This window comes from Mesocricetus auratus, unplaced genomic scaffold (genome assembly GCF_017639785.1).
Source record: "Mesocricetus auratus isolate SY011 unplaced genomic scaffold, BCM_Maur_2.0 Super-Scaffold_100009, whole genome shotgun sequence".
Taxonomy (NCBI): Eukaryota; Metazoa; Chordata; class Mammalia; order Rodentia; family Cricetidae; genus Mesocricetus; species Mesocricetus auratus.
Genome location: NW_024429193.1, coordinates 5,102,319 through 5,119,726, shown reverse-complemented (window position 1 = coordinate 5,119,726; position 17,408 = coordinate 5,102,319). Strand labels below are relative to the sequence as shown.

General features: G+C 48.1%; 1 protein-coding gene across 6 annotated transcripts in view; it reads left to right on the top strand.

Moving 5' to 3' along the window:
- Positions 1-17,408, top strand: part of Slc44a5 (solute carrier family 44 member 5) — a 288,547-nt gene that overhangs the window by 192,647 nt on the left and 78,492 nt on the right. The gene's annotated exons all lie outside the window — the stretch shown is intronic.

Sequence of the window (17,408 nt, the reverse complement as noted above, 5' to 3'; positions counted from 1 at the left end):
CAATGGATTGTGTGTCCAGCAGCTGTGTATCAATGCAGTGTCCCCGCCTGTGGCACCACAGAGAGGCCACAATGTCCCCAGCTTTAGCACGTCGCCCTGGTGAGTCACGCTGGGTCACAGCGCCCCACAGTATTCCCCACACCGGAGCACGCTGTGCAGGGCTGTGGCTAAGAAACAGCAGGCGAGGTCGCGCATTCGCATGTGCCACGGCCTACGTGTGTTTATGCCCACACCTATAGCAGTGTATGCCGTCTAGGCTCACGTAACTGTACCAAGAACATTCTCACAGTGCCAAAAGAGCTTAACGACACCTTTCTTAGAAATATCCCCGTTGTTATTAGGCATATGAGTAGCGACCCCCCCCAGAGGTGGCTCGGTGCGTAGGGGTCACTTGCCACAGAGCCTAAAGACGTGAGTTCCATCCCCAGGGCTGGGCAAATAGAAATAGGAATGCAGGGAGGAGAGAAATGATCATACAGGCTGTCCTCTCTCTCTCTCTCTCTCTCTCTCTCTCTCTCTCACACACACACACACACACACAACTAATACCCATGATAATCACTGAATACACATGTTATAATCTGGAGCGACGGGCCTGCCGGGGATGCTGCAGACACCACAAGGGCTTCAGAGGGGCAGTCTTTCTGTGGATTTACCTCACTATCTTTCCTGTAAGGAAGGGAGGGAAGGAGGGAGGGAGGGAGGGGGAGAGAGGAAAGGAGAGAGAGAGGGAGGAAGGAGGGAGGGATGGAGGGAGTCCTGCACAGGGGCAAGCTTCTGGGAGTCTCAGGAGGCACTCTGAAGGCAGCAGACTTTACCTGACCCTTACAGAGGAAGTGATTAGGGAGTTACAGTCCTCACAGGTGAAGCACTTGCCTAGTACAGCTTCAAACAAGCCAGCAAGAAGGCAAGCAAAGCAAGAGCCCCCCTTTGCCCGTTGTCTCTCCCAGCAGAGCGGCTCAGCGACAGCAAGCTGATGTGGTACAGGTCTCCCCAGTGCTCCAGGCAGCCTCCACCGCCCCTTCTGTCTGCCTGCTGGGCACTCCTCTCAGCTCACAAGCACGGCATTGCCTGCCCGGTCACCGGCACTTTGTTTGCTCTTGTCTGCTAAGAACAGAGTGTCTGGGAGCTGATTTGGTCAAATGTATATATTTTTTTAACCCTGTTCCATTTGAAAAAAGTTGGTCTACAGGCCACATAAGTTGTCTTCTATAGTCATCAGTCAGAAAAGATCAGTTAGTGTTGAGCTGATAATGCTAGGCTTTTGTGCGTGCGTGCGTGTGTGTGTGTGTGTGTGTGTGTGTACATGTGTATGTATGTGCGTGTATTTGTGTATATGTGTGTGTTGTGAATGTGTGTATGTGTGTGTATGTGTGTGCATGTGTGTATATGTGTGTGTGCGTGTGTATGTGTATGTATGTGGGTGTATGTGTGTATATGTGTGTGTTGTGAATGTGTGTATGTGTGTACGTGTGTGTGCATGTGTGTATGTGTGTGCATGCATGTATATGTGTGTGTGCGCGTGTGTGAATGTGTGTTTATGTGTGTGTGCGGCATGCATGAGAGAGAGAGAGAGAGAGAGAGAGAGAGAGAGAGAGAGAGAGAGAGAGAGAGAGAATATGCATGGTGGAAAGTAATGCACAGAGCAAACTAGGAAGTAAAAGCCCTGTCATAAAACAACACACCAGGGATTCTGGTTGTGATTCACAGCTGAAAGTCTGCTTTCTGTTACTGCACAAGTAGAGCCTGGTGGCCATTGTTGTTGCTTGTTTGTTTTTGAACTGATGTGTACAAAGTCCACTAATACACTTAGCTGCCAGCAACTATGTGAGCATTTGCGTTATGATGCCTGGGGGTTCAAGCCTATATTCCCAAGCTACACAGAAGGATGAGGTATGAAGATCACATGTTCAAGGTCAGCCTCAGTGACTTAGAGTGACCTAATCTCTAAATGAAAAGTGAAAGGAGGCTTGGGGAATTCAGCTCAGCGGTAAGCATTTGCCTGGCACGTGTGAGTCCCTCCATTGAATCACAAATACCACCAAGAACAAGTAATCAAAAATCCCAAACACCAGCAACGGTGGTTTCTATTCAGGACTTTTTCCCTACTGTTTTAATAATTCAATTGTGTACGGGTGTTTTAAAGTCATTTCATTAGATCCCTGTGTGTTTTTTGGGGGGTCTGGGTACAGCTTATGTGTGGAGAGGAAGATGAAAATGAATCACTTCATTGCTGCATTGCCTGTGCCAGACAAGACAGACAAAGACCTAGATCAGGTCTAGATGAGCACTGACCTAAGTCAGGTCTAGATGAGCACTGACCTAAGTCAGGTCTAGATGAGCACTGACCTAAGTCAGGTCTAGATGAGCACTGACCTAAGTCAGGTCTAGATGAGCACTGACCTAAGTCAGGTCTAGATGAGCACTGACCTAAGTCAGGTCTAGATGAGCACTGACCTAAGTCAGGTCTAGATGAGCACTGACCTAAGTCAGGTCTAGATGAGCACTGACCTAAGTCAGGTCTAGATGAGCACTGACCTAAGTCAGGTCTAGATGAGCACTGACCTAAGTCAGGTCTAGATGAGCACTGACCTAAGTCAGGTCTAGATGAGCACTGACCTAAGTCAGGTCTAGATGAGCACTGACCTAAGTCAGGTCTAGATGAGCACACTGACCTAAGTCAGGTCTAGATGAGCACACTGACCTAAGTCAGGTCTAGATGAGCACACTGACCTAAGTCAGGTCTAGGAGATGAGGACACTGACTCGACTCACATCTAGGAGATGAGGACATTGACTTAAGTCAAGTCTAGGAGATGAGCACACTGACCTAAGTCAGGTCTAGGAGATGAGGACATTGACCTAAGTCAAGTCTAGGAGATGAGGACATTGACTCGACTCACATCTAGGAGATGAGCACACTGACACTTACAAAATTCTGAGAAATTCTAGGTTCTGTTACTAAGAGAACTTCTCAAATTAACCTCATCATAGCGCTGTCCCTATAGTTCATAGACACATCCGGCTTGCATTTTACTTTAATGATGGGTGCGCTTCTTGTCCAAGCAAAAGGGTCTCAAAAACCAAGAGGCAGAGTTCATCTCTGTATAAGGAAAAGGTTACGGTAGGAAAAGGCCACCGTTTCCTGATAAAACAAACCCTGATTATTGTGAGAAAGTGCCAGACAACACGTCACAGACCATTTTGATTTGAAGCATAGTTTAAATAAAGGCATGCATGCATCTATAACATGCCTCTCAACAGGTCCTTTGCAAAGTCACCATGTGCAGGAGATGGAGGAGGTAAAATGAGTAGTTGTCCTGAAGGGCTGGTTACTCAATGCCTTTGTTTGGGTTTCTATTGCTGTAAAGAGACACCATGACCATGGCAACATTTCATTTGCTTGGCTTACGTCTTCAGAGGCTTAGTTCGTTGTCATCATGTGTGACATGGGGTGTGCAGCAGTCATGGTGTTGGACAAGTGCCCTCCAATCTTGCAACAGGAAGTCTGCTGCAAACTGGATAATGTATTACACATATATGAGACCTTAAAACCAGTCTCCATAGTGACACACTTCTTACAACAAGACCACACCTACTCCAACAAGGTCACATCTCCTAATAGTGCCATTCTCTATGAGATCCTGGGGGCCAGTTACATTAAAGTCACCACATTCCTGGGCCCCATAAGTTTGTAACAGTTTCATAATGCAAAATGCATTTTTACTTCAACTTCTTAAGTCTCCACAGTCTATCAAACTCTCTTCTGAGACTCTTGCAATCTCTTTAACTATAATCCCCTGTAAAATCAGAATCTAAAGGCACATCCAACATATAGTGACATAGGATATGCAATACTGTTCCAAAGCATAGAGTATAATGAGGAAATGTTGGACCAGTGCAAGTCGGAAAAACAGCTGGATAAACTCCAAACTCTGCATCTCCTTGTCTGAAGTCAAAACGCTTTTCAGATCTCCAACGCCTGTTGACCTTGTTGACTGCAACACACTTCTTTCTCTTAGGATGGTTCCATTCCCTGTTAGCAGCTCTGCTTGGCAGGAAACCCACAGCTCTGGCATCTCCAACATCTTGGGGTCTCCAAGGCACTCCAGGCTTCAACTTCACAGCTTCATGCAACGGCCTCTCTAGGCCTTCCATTCAGGGACACCCCTGGCACATGGCTGGCCTCAGAGGCTTTCCTTGGGCACGGAGGCAAATTCTATAACCCTTTTCTTTTATTCTTGACTCCAAAGCCAGAACCTGTTCCTGCCTGCTGTGGCTGGAACATGGCCCTCTTGTTCAGTTACATCGTCACTTTCTGTTTTCCATGTTTTGCTTCATCAGTAGGATGCGTATGCATTTTAAAGTGGGATCTAGTTTGGCTTCCGTGTGTGGCGGGGTGGTTTTAACAGTGGCTGTATGCATGACGGAGAGAGACGGAGAACCCAGTAGCTGATCAGCCGTCAAAGCTGTGCGTCTCAGCCGTCCCAGTCCAACACCAACGGGCTAGAAGGTTCCTGGGCAGTCGGGTGTGCCGTCCACCTTGGAAGGCAGAAAAAGCTGGAGTATGATGGCAGATGGAGGCAGCAGCACTAACAGAGGCAGGAGGCTGCATGCACTCATGTGACAAGGAGTGAACGTAGGCAGGCGCTTGTCCCTTCCCCAAACTTTTCTCTACCCAGGCCTCCTGTTGGAAAGTGCCACCGACTCAGAGACAGCGTCTCCCACCCTCAGCTCAGCCCTTCTAAGAAAGCCCTACAGATACCTCCAAAGGTCTGTTTCTTAGTTGATTCCAGATCCACTTGACAGTCAAGGTCAACTATTGTAACAAGTACTCTTCCCGCTAGCCTCCTGGGCCCCCTGCTGCTGTCTCAGTCTCCTAAATGATACATGAGACACAATATTAATTATGGAACTGTTGGCCATTTTCCGTGGTTTCTTATAGGCTAGCGCTCTGACTTAATTGTTAACCCATAACTGCTAATCTGAGTATTTCCACGTGATCTTCTCTTACCGGAGAAAAGGGTCCAGACCTCTTATTTTTTCCATGTCCTACATCGTGACTGACTGTGCCTCTCCTTCCCAGAATCCTCCTCAACTCCTAGTCCCACCTATCCTGCTTCCCTATTGGCCAACAGTGCTTTATTTAATCAACCAATAAGAGACAACCTATACATAGAAGGACTTCCCCCATCAAACTGTCAACGAGGTTTTCACTTTAGAGCTCCCATGGCAGTTACCTGGCTGCTTCTGGGAGCACAGGTGCATCGGTTACGTGTGTTACTGCTGAGACTAAAGGTCCATTGAGAGAAACCAAGGGAGGGAGGGTGATGTCCGTTTATAGTCTCTTCTGGAAGGATGCCCGGGTGACAGGAGCCTGGCCTCCAGTTAGGAAGCAGAGCGATGAACACCTGAGCTCACCTGGGTTTCTCCTTTTCCATTAGAGCTACAGCCGCCAAGGCAGTGCCGTGGTGTGTGAGCCAGAGTCCTTGCCGCAGTCAGCGCAATGTGTGTAATCCCTCGCAGACAGGCCCAGAGATTTGTTCCCGTAACGATCTAAATCCAAATAGGTTGGCGGCTAAACTTCATCATCACAAGCCTCCTAGACGTGACCTGAGGCCTGTGTGTTGGTGTTTATCCTGCTGGGTGTTTGCGTTCTGGAGGCAATGTGGTGGGGTGAGCATCACCTGGAGGGGAGTGGGTTGCGGTGATGACCCCTTAGGAGACAGGGATCATGTGGCCAGGAGAACCGGAACTTGAGGTGGGGATTCCTGAAGGATGGGGAAAGACGTGTAGGAGTTTGTATGTAATCTAAGAAACGTCAGAGACCCAGAAAGAGTGAGGTGTGTGAAGGGAGAGGCTGTTTTGCAGCTGCTTGTGGAGGGGCAGAAGAGGGAGAATGTAAGAAGGCAAAGTGTAGAGAGAAGCCTTTTCCTTGCCAGCCGCTTTGGTTTTTTCCCCACCAGTCTCCTGGGCTCTGCGAAGTTGCAGTCCCCAAATAACACACAAGACACTGTATTAATTATGAAGCTGTTGGCCTTGCTTGTTTCTTACTGGCTAGCTCTGACTTAAGTATTTACCCCATAACTGCCAATCTAAGTATTTCTCTTATCAGAAAAAAGGGTCTGGGCTCCTTACCCCTATGGTGGTTACATCTTGACACCCTTTGTTTCTCCTACCCAGAGTCCTCTTGGACTCCTAATCCCACCTATCTTGCTTCCCTATTGGCCAACAGTGCTTTATTGACATATACACAGGACTTCCCCATCAGCAAAGAATGTAGAGGTGCCAGAAAACACATGGTGAAAATGTTTGTATCCGAGAGGACAGGGACTGAATTTAATTGACAGGCACCAGGCACGGGAACTGGCTCAGCCAGTAAAACCCTTACGGGGCAGTAGGGTCCAGGCTGCACAGCTGGCATGTCATTTCACCATTCAATCCCAGCACTCAGTGCAGACACAGATGGGGAGCCCTGGGGCTTGAGGGACAGTCAGTCTCGCTGCGCTGGTAAGTTTCACATGTAGCGATCGAACTGCCTCAAGAAACAAGGAGGAGAGAGCATTGAGGAATGTATGCAGTGCTAACCTCTGGCCTACACACACACAAACACACACACACACACACTCATACACACACATATACACACACACTCATACACACACATGCACACACACATGCACACACACTCACACACACATGCACACACATATACCCTCACACACACTCAAATGCACAGACATATACACACATACACTCACACACATGTGTGCACACACTCATATACTCACACATGCACTCACACAAATACACACATACACACACTCACACATACACATATGTGCACACATGTACACACACTCAAATGCACAGACACGCATATACACACATACACTAGCACACATGTGCACACACTCATACACACACACACATACACATGTGCACACACATGTACACACATACTCAAATGCACGAACACTCATGTACACTCACACACATGTGCACACACAAGCACACACTCACGCATACACACACATGTGCACACACACACACACACACACACAGCAAACACCAGATTACTTTGATTCCAGGGAGCTGCACAGTTACACAAACTTCTTCGAGTCTTTACGGTTTCTCCGTTCCTTGCTCACACTTCCTCAGACTCATCTTGAGCCTGTCCCTGGCGACGTCTGCCTTGCTGAGCTTGGTGTGCGATGCCTTCTGTCACACAGACTTGCAGCAGCAGGTGCGGTGGCCTCTGTCTGCCCCAGAGAACCCTCTTGCCCTGGACTCCCCGACATCACACTCCCAGGCAGCCTCGGTCTCTCGAGGGATCTCTTCTCTGCCCCTTGGTTGTTCTCCATGTGTGTGAGCCACAGGGCTCGCCCTAACCCTTCCCATCTTCCTCCCACTCTCCCCTTCCCTCCCTTCTCCCCCTCCCATTTCCGTAGAACCATCCCATGTCCGCGCTCCTGCTCGGTGGTTTCACCTTGTTACCTTCTGCTAAGATGCTTTCCTCCCAGACAGCACGGGTCATTCCGTATCTTCAGGCTTTAAACCCAAGAGCAGTTTGCCCCAGCCGCTTATGACAAACCCACCTTCCACCCACACTAGCTGTATCCACTTCATCATATTTACCGCCTCTGACAACCTTATTTTCTGATTACACCATTACTGTGCTGTCTACACCATCACCCTGTGAGAAACGAGGACCCTGACTGATTTGTTCCCCGGGATAGTCCCCGACATACAGCATCCATTTGTCGAACCATGGAATGAACTGTCATCCTGGACTCAGAATGATGGAGGGCTAGGAAAGACAATTGAGCCATTCAGAGAGCAGCTTCCATGACCCCCCTCAGAAATTGTTAGAGCTTGGCTAAGGCGGTGACCCCGGAAGAGAGGAGAGCTATGATCGATACACAGATGCCTGGGTCTGGCCCTAGTGGAGGAGTGGCGGGTGTAGCAGTGTTTGAGAAGTAGATACACTGGTTTGTGCTCCCAGAGGCGGGGAAGCTGGGGGCAACGGGAAGGGCAGAGACACTCATGTGCTTGGACATTGATGTGCTGACTTGGGGAGGCCTGGTCATGTCTGGGTTCCTACCAGATGGGCAGGAAGAAATCTAAATGCATATTTGAAGCTCTGTGGAACGGTGTGTACCTCTCTTAGCTAAATAAGCCTCCTAAGCACAGGGAAATCTACGGAAGGTCATTGAAGTCCACTGAAAATCAAGAAGTTATCTCATCTAAGTGACAGTCCCCCATCTCCTGTGATGTCACCCCTGGAGCCTGCGCATGTGTAACAATGTGCCTCACATGACTCATGTTTCCTCAGCTGGCTCCCCAGTTAGTCCGCCGGCTTCCCTAAGGTCTGCTCGCCAGGGGTGAGTGAGTGGGAGTTTTGATGGTGTCGTTTTCCTCATCCACATTTCACCGGTGCGTCCCCACAGCCTTGGGGTGACATTTAAATCTCCTTACGCTCTTGATGGGCACAAATCCAAATGTACTCCCCTCTCTCTCCTTCCCTTCTTACTCTCTCCCCCACCTCCTCCCTTCCCTCCCTCTCTCCCTCCTTCCTTTCCACCTCCTGCTCCTCTAACTCTTGAATGAAGTTACTGCTGAGCCAAGCCACGCATGTGCCCATACCCGGTGTCTGAGGTTAATTGTGTCAGTACCCTGTAATGCTGTCACTTAGGAATGGTGATTGCCACTAACGAGCTGACAGAGAGACTGGTGTATAAGATTGAGTGCAGATGCCGTCATTTACGCCCACAGACTCCGCGGCTGAGCAGACCTGTTGTTCATGCTGCCCTTCAGTAGGGAAACAACCCTAGGAACCAATGATCCAAAGGCAGCTTGAGGCGTGTAGGACAGAGCAGGGGAGTGACAGAATGTCTAAACTTCGCTCTTGAAGCCTCTGGTCAGTAGGATCCTCATCTGAATCATGTGCCCATGGGACAATGTAGCCTAGACAGCGTCTGGGTGGCAGAGCAGCGGGGCCCCATGCATCCCCTTTGCTCCTATTAGAAAGTCCAGTATGTGCTTAGATACCTAACAGATAGGGTTTTAAGGTCACCCACGTTCAGTTTGCTACACCGGTTGGCTTACAGTGTCTGCAAGCCCCATGTGTTCAATCCTGTATCAAGTTCTCAGTTTAGCTCGGAAGGCAATGCTGGGTGCCATTTTCACTCTTTCTAAGTGAGTTTAATGTTTGTGGGATTGATGGGGGTGGGGGGTTGTCTTTCTGTGCTCTGTGAATATATGTTTCTCTCATTGGTTAGTGAATAAAGCTGTTTCGGCCAATAGACAGGCGGGATGTAGCCAGTCAGGAAGTATAGGTGGGCCAACCAGACTAGGGGAATTCTGGGAAGAGGAATACAGAGAGTGAGTCTCCAGTGAGACGCCATGCAGCTATCAAGGAAGCAAGAGACCCGGGCATCACCAGTAAGCCAAGACCACATGGAGATACATGGATTAATGGAAATGGGTTAATGATTAAGAGAGGGCTAGCCAATAAGAAGCCCAAGCCAGTGGCCAAACAGTTTACAGTTAATCTAAGCCTCTGTGTATTTATTTGGGACTAAAAAGCTGAGGGACCAGGCAGGACAGAAACTTCCATCTACACGCGGTGCCCAATATGGGGTCAGAAAACTTCATCTATGTGGGTTTCTCTCTTTTGAGGCAACGTCTCACACTATAGTTCAGGCTGGCCTAGAATTTGCCAAATAATCTCTACAGCCAAGCTAGTTTCAGAAGCACAACAATCATCCTGCCTTAACCTCCTGGGTGCTGAGATCATCGGTGTTCATCATGGTCTAACAAGGCTACTTCCCGCATTCCCAAGCTTTAGGGAAGCCATGACATGAAGTCATTGTCCTCGCTGTCCCACGCATGATTCAGCCCTCCTGACCGCGATCCAGCTCACTGTCCCCATATTTGGTCCTGCAGGCATGCTGTTTGTAGTCCACAGACTTGGGCACAGTGTAGACCGGTTCTTAGTGATTTCTACCCTTCTGTAAATATAGGCTGTCTCGTCTTGTACACCCTGTGTTAAGTAGGAATTTCCCTTGGAAGAGGACACAGGTCTGTTCAGTCCATAGTTGTGAGGAGGACTAGCTGTTCCATACTGTTTGTCGTGGTGGTTTGCACTTCTCTAGATATACTTTTGGTTAGAGAGAACCCCTGGGGGGCAGACACTCTGTTCATAAAGAATGGGGTTATTCTGAGGCTGCTTTTAAAAATGCCAAGATTCTTCTTAAAGTTAATTATGAGTTGGCATTCATAATTGCATTCATCTATAGGCTACAAAGAGATGTTGTGAATTATGAATACAATGAAGAGTAACTAAGTTAAGCTAGTTAACATGTCCATCAGTGTAACTGTTTAACATTTTTGTAGCAACGACATGATTTGAAATTTGCCCTTAGCAATATTGCTATTGGCATCATTCTGCCATAGGTCTGAACAAGCTCACACATTGCTTCTGTCTGAAATGTATACCCTTTGACCATTGTTCCCATCTTCACCGACAGGCCTAGCCTCAGTTCCCACTATCTCTGCTTTCTGCTCCTGTTAGTCTGGTGGCTAACAGGAAGATGCAATGTGTGTCTGTGTGTGCTGGGTTCATATCGCCTAGAATGATATTCTCTGATTTGCTCATGCCGTAGCAAATATCTGAATCTTTGCAAGGCTGATTAATATCCCTCCGTGTGCACACATCACATTCCATTTGTCTGCCCATTCATCTATTAGCCATCACTTACACTGCATAGCTTGGCCTTGGTAAATATTGCCACAGTGAACATGGCAGCGCAGGCGCCCCCCCGATGGATTGATTTCAAATGTGGGTGGATACTCAGAACTGGGATTTGTGGATGACATGCCCATCCTGTTTTTAATTCCCGGGCCATTCCCACCCAGTCTTCCGTAACGTCTGCATCAATTTACATTTTTATCAACAGAAGACTCCTTTTCCTACCCGTCCTCCTCAACACTTGCCGCCCTTTGTCTCTTAGGAAGCAGTCATCTGAGGGGTGTGAAAGGACGTTGTGCTTTTAGCTGTTTGCACACATGGCTGGATATTTGTATATCTTCCTTTGGGAATTACTGTCCGTATTCCTGGGTCTCCAGAATGTCCAGGTTTTATTAATCTGCATCTCCTTTCAAGAGAGGTTTTCTTTCCTGGAGCAAAATGAAACTCAAATCACCCCTCATCTCCACACCCTGAGATGTCACTCATTGCGGTGGGTCAACTGTAGCGACCTGGGCTTCACTTTTCTAGGCTCAAGTCAAACACATGTTCACTCACACATTAACAATTTTTATCTTGACGTGAAAAGAGTGAGAAAGACTAAATAAACTGAAGCTTTTGCACCAGGATCTGTAAATCTGACCTGCCCTCAACCAGCACACTTGGCTGATACAATGTTGCATGTCCCAGCCGCTGGACACCTCATCAAAAGGTTCTCAAAGAACACAGTCTCGACTGTGTGCCTGGTCACTCGGGCACTCGGAGACCCCGGTGCTCGCTTCCTACTTAGGCATCTGGAATCTCGGGTCATACCAAAGGCTCCTACGATGGAGTGCTATCTGGGTAGCATTCAAGCATTCAGTAAGGACTTTAAAGCCCTGTGGTCTAAACGGGCTTCACTGGCGCAGGGTGACAGTTTTGTCTGAGATGTGAGAGAGCTGTCGGTGGTCACTCACAGCCTCTTTGGGGGCTTTGTCTTTATCCGTGCGTTCCATGTTTGGCATCTTCCCCCTCACTCACCCTCACTTCTTTAATCCTCGCGGTGCGTAGAGTGTGTCCTAGGTTAAGAATCACATCCGGTGGCGGTAACACGCGTGAGTGGCCCTCACCCGTGAGGAACTGACACACGCTGGAAGCGACAGGCAGCTTACAAAAGTCTGCAGCTCAGTGAGAGAAGAGACTCTGGGGCACAGTGAGGAAAGGGACCCCCTTTTCAAAGCGGGTCTTGTGTAGCTTTTGGTCCCAAAGACTAGTTTTCCTAGATTATCACTCAGTAGATATTTATTGAGCATATGTTATGTGTATGGGTCCTCCCACACGCTGCAGGCAGTGGGGTGGCCGCTAGCAGGGTAAGTTATGGCTTAAATGCCATTCCACCATTGGAAGAAGGTGGGGGTGGGGCATGAGCAGAGACAGCTGCTAGGAGCCAGCATGAAAAGGCTCCATCCCAGTGTCCGGTCACGACCTAGTTCCTCGACCGCGATGTGAGAGGCCTTACCACAAGTCCCTGCTGCTCTGACCCGAGCCGTTCTGCTGCGCCCTCCCCTCCGCGCCCTCTGGAGCCATGAGGCAAAGTAGGTCTTTCTTCCCTGAGTCTGTCCTGCCAGGTGTCTCGGTCCCAGTGACACAGAAACAGCTAATGTATGAAAGTTGCTTGTTCTGGAAGAGAGAAAACACAGAGCAGGCGATGTCTAATGCAAGCACGGGGGGGGGAAGCAGGTGATGCCGTGGTGCCTAGGACGGGAGTGGGGAACCTGGAGCTGTGGCCGATGGGGGAGAAAAAGCTCTCTCTGGAGGGGAGAGAACTCGGCAGATGGCATGGATGGGGAGTGCCTCAGCGGCAGGCAGGACAGTGCTTGCCGCATGCTACACCTCTTATCTTAGCGCCCTGGAAAACCACCAAGGTGCCGGAGAAAGCACGAGGTCATCTGAAGCCTGCCTTTCAACCCCATTCTGGATGCTAAGTGGAGGACAGCTTTAGAAAGATAAAGCCAGGGGCGGCAAAGATGAGCGGAAGCCCTCGGAGCCACCCGAGTGAAGGACGAGGTCACCTGGATAAAGCGGTGATAGTGGGGATAGCAGGGGAGAGACACGAAAAGCCGGGATACATTCCTGGTGGTGTGTGGGGGAGGGTGTGCTTATGGGTGGGGTTAGCCCTGACAAGAAAGAGATCGTAAAAACTTCAACAACAGTGAGGTCTGTGAGGAGCAGGAGGCAGGTGAGGACCTCTTTCACTTCATATGGAAAGATAGGTTTTGCTCTTGCAGAAGTCAAGGCCTCTGCTGTAGCTGTGTTGGCATGTGATGCAACCAGGTGTCTTCCGGGAGAGGGCGTGATTAGGTCTCAAGCTCTGTGAGGAATAAGATCAGCCAGAGACTGTGTGTGTGGGGTGCATGCCTGTGCGTGTGTGGGGGGGCATGCACACATTTTTTACCGGGTATCTGTGCCTGTGGAAGCCTGGGTTAATTTCTGGAATCATCCTACATTGCTCTCCCATCTTATTCATTGAGGCAGGATCGCTCGATCTAACCCAGAGCTCATCGGTACATACAGTCTTGCTGGCAGCTTGCATTGAGCAGAGGTCCCTGCCTCTCTCTCTCTCTCTCTCTCTCTCTCTCTCTCTCTCTCTCTCTGTATGTCTCTCTCTGTCTCTGTCTCTGTCTCTCTCTCTCTGTGTCTCTCTCTGTCTCTGTCTCTCTGTCTCTCTCTCTGTGTCTGTCTCTGTGTCTGTCTCTGTCTCTGTCTCTGTCTCTCTCTCTCTCTCTCTGCCCTCTGAGACTAGAAGACTAGAATTACAGGTGGGCCACCATGACCACAGGCCACTATGTGGATTCTGCGAACCTGAATTGGCGTCTTGTGACTTGCCTGGCAAGGGCTCTAACTGCTGAGCTGTCTTCCCGGCCCATTCACACCCATCCCGTGATGGGTGTCTGAGTCTGTGTCCACTCACACAGGCACGTCACTTCACTATTTCACCTCACCGCTCCCAACATTCCCATGTCTGGCTTGCTCAAGCACAAGCCCTTTGATAGCATCGCGGGTGGCGTTGCCTCGACAGACTGACTCCCCAACTCTTCCTCTGTCTGTGCTACTTGCTTATATCGTTCTTTGCTTGCAATATTTAATGAAACTTTGGACACGTTGCAAGTTTAGGAAAGAACTATGACCCGCGTGTGTGACAGGAACTGGTAGATCCGGATTAAACCAGCCTTACCCGAGCATGACCATTTTTCCTCACTTTGAAGACCGTTTACGCTCATCCTTAAACTGCCTCATTGTGTCTTTCGGAATCGGTTCTCAGAAAACAACTTAATCAGGGGCTTCAGTGTTGGGAGTACTCTGGGGAGAACAGATGTTTGCTATTTAAAGCCCTGCAGATGATTGTTGATTCTTTTTCTAGTCAAAAGACATTCTTACCCACTAAATAAATACATTGTCTCTAAGTGCAGGCAACTTGTGCGTCTTGGTGGTGGGAAATTTTCACTGCCCCGGAGCTGGAAAAGAAAATTTTCTGCTCCTTTTGCACACCGTGGAAGGGTGGGCGTGGACAGCGTTGGTAAATTCACTCTGAGCCTGGCATGAAGCAGGTGAAAGAGAGGGTACGGAAAATACTAGCAGGGTGCATGACCCCAGCAGCCAACAAGCAGCTGAGGTTGTAGGAACACCAACGCTGCAGTCAACCGGTGAACATAGACGTTAACATTTTAGCCAGATGGAAAAAGGAGCCATACCTGTGGTTTCATACCACGCTGAACTATAGAATTTAAAGGAATTAGCATTGGCTAATATAAAGAAAATAGACTCGTAATGATTATCCATCCATTTAGCTAAGAACTTGAGAGGCCACTCAGCTGAGGTGGCATAAACAAGCCTGGAAAGGTTAGGTAGGTTTAGACCTGGTACTGTGTTGGCAACATGCTTGGATTCAGATCTCTGGTGAGTCCCTTGCCAGCCTGCCCTACTTGTGCCACAGAGAGATAAAGATCCCCCAAGCTCCAGACCACTGACTGGGCTCACAGTTTTCCCCCATCCACTCAACTCCCAGTGCCAAGCAGTAAGGGAATCCTGGATCCTAAATGTCTTGTCCATACTTCTGCAGTTCCCCTAGCTCCCAGCACTGGCTGGCAAACACTTCTCAGACCCAGCAGACCCCCGGACCACACTCCCATTCAACCGGCTAACTCCGGTGAGCACACCACAGTGCGAAAACAGAAGCAATACAAATCCAAGATAGCGCGTCTCCTCTAAAAAACTACTAATTCTATAATAACGGTCCCCCAATGAAAGGACTTCGAAGAACTTCCAGACAAAAAGACACTCAAAGGAATGATTATAACTGTCTTCTAGCAACTCCAAGAAAGGCAGAGGCAAAGAGGGGAATGGTGTGTTGAATGTCAGCACATGAGAAGATGATTCAGGGAGGAGATAGAATCAGTGAAGAATTGGACTACACAACTAAGGAGCTAAGCAAGGACAAAGACACAGCTGTTAAGGATGAATTAAGAAAATGTTGAACTTTACTCAAGAAAATCAGTAGCCCTACTATATACAGATGATAAAAGGGCTGAGAAAGAAATCAGAGAAACATCACCCTTTACAATTAGCCACAAACAACATAAAATACCTTGGGGGTAATGCTAACCAAACAAGTGAAAGACCTGTTTCGCAAGAACTTTGAATCTTTAAAGAAAGAAATTAAAGAAGCCTTCAGAAAATGGAAAGATGTCCCATGCTCTTGGATAGGTAGGATCAATGTAGTAAAAATGGCAATCCTGCTAAAAGCAATCTACAGATTCAATGCAATCCCCATTAAAATCCCAGCACAATTCTTCACAGACCTTGAAAGAAAAATAATCAACTTTGTATGGAAAAACAAAAGACCCAGGATAGCCAAAACAACCTTATTCAACAAAGCAACATCTGGAGGCATCACCATCCCTGACCTCAAGCTCTATTATAGAGCTTAGTCCTGAAAACAGCTTGGTATTGGCACAAAAATAAACAGGTAGACCAATGGAATCGAATTGAACACCCTGATATTAACACATATGAACATCTGATTTTCGAAAAAGAAGCTAAAAATATACAATGGAAAAAAGAAAGCATCTTCAACAAATGGTGCTGGCATAACTGGATGCTGGCATGTAGAAGAATGCAGATCAATCCATGTCTATCGCCATGCACAAAACTTAAGTCCAAATGGATCAAAGACCTCAGCATAAATCCAGCCACACTGAACCTCTTAGAAGAGAAAGTGGGTGGTACCCTTGAACGAATTGGTACAGGAGACAGCTTCCTGAACATAATACCAGTAGTGCACAGACAGTGAGATCAACAATTAATAAATGGGACCTACTGAGACTGAGAAGCTTCTGTAAGGCAAAGGACACAGTCAGCAAGACAAAAAGGCACCCCACAGATTGGGAAAAGTATTCACTAACCCCACATCTGACAGAGGGCTGATCTCCAAAATTTACAAAGAACTCAAGAAGCTATTCTCCAAAACACCAATGGATCCTATCAAAAAGTAGGGTACAGAACTAAACAGAGAATTCTCTGAAGAGGAGTCTAAAATGGCTGAGAGATACTTGAAAAAGTGCTCAACATCCCTAGCCATCCGGGAAATGCAAATCAAAACAACTCTGAGAGATCATCTCACTCACTCAGAATGGCTAAAATAAAAAACTCAAAGGACAGTTTATGCTGGAGAGGATGTAGAGAGGGGAACACTCCTCCACTGCTGGTGGGAGTGCCAAGTCGTATAACCACTTTGGAAATCAGTACGGCGATTCCTCAGGAAAATGGGAATCAGTCAACCACAAGACCCAGCAATTCCACTCTTAGGCATATACCCAAAAGATGCACATTCATACAACAAGAATGTCTGTTCCACTATGTTCATAGCAGCATTATTTGTAATAGCCAGAATCTGGAAGCAACCTAGATGCCCCTCAACTGAAGAGTGGATAGAGAAAATGTGGTACATTTACATAATGAAATTCAGTGGAAAAAAACAATGGAATCTTGAAATTTGTTGGGAAATGGATGGCACTAGAAGAAACCATCCTAAATGAGGTAACCCAGTCACAAAAAGAGAAACATGGTATGTACTCACTTATATATGGATTTTAGACATGAATCAGGGGATTGTCAGCATACAATCCCACTGCCAGAGAGTCTAGGAAACAGAATCTTCACCCAGCGACTGATGAAATCAGAGGCAGATACCCTCAGCTAAACACTGAACTGAACTCCTGGAATCCAGTGTCAGAAAGAGAGAACTGCTGGGCAAAGGAGTTAAGAGTGGGCTGGTTTAACCCACAGAAACAGCTGACCTGAACAAGGGGGAGCTCTTGGACTCCAGATTGATGGCTGTGTGGAAAGCATGGGACTGACCTAGACCCCCTGAATGTGGGTATCAGTGAGGAGGCCTAGGTAGTCTATGGGGCCTTGGGTAGTATTTATGCCTGGCGTACAAATAGACTTTGAGTGCCCATGCCACAATATGGGAGGCTCTCTCAGCTGGGACTCTTGGGGGAGGGTCTAGGCCCTGTCCTGGATGAAATGACAGTTACTGGAGACCCACCACGGAGGGCCTCACCCTCCCTGGGGATCGGAGTGGAGATTGGGTGGGGGACGGGGAGGGGGGCACCTGGTGG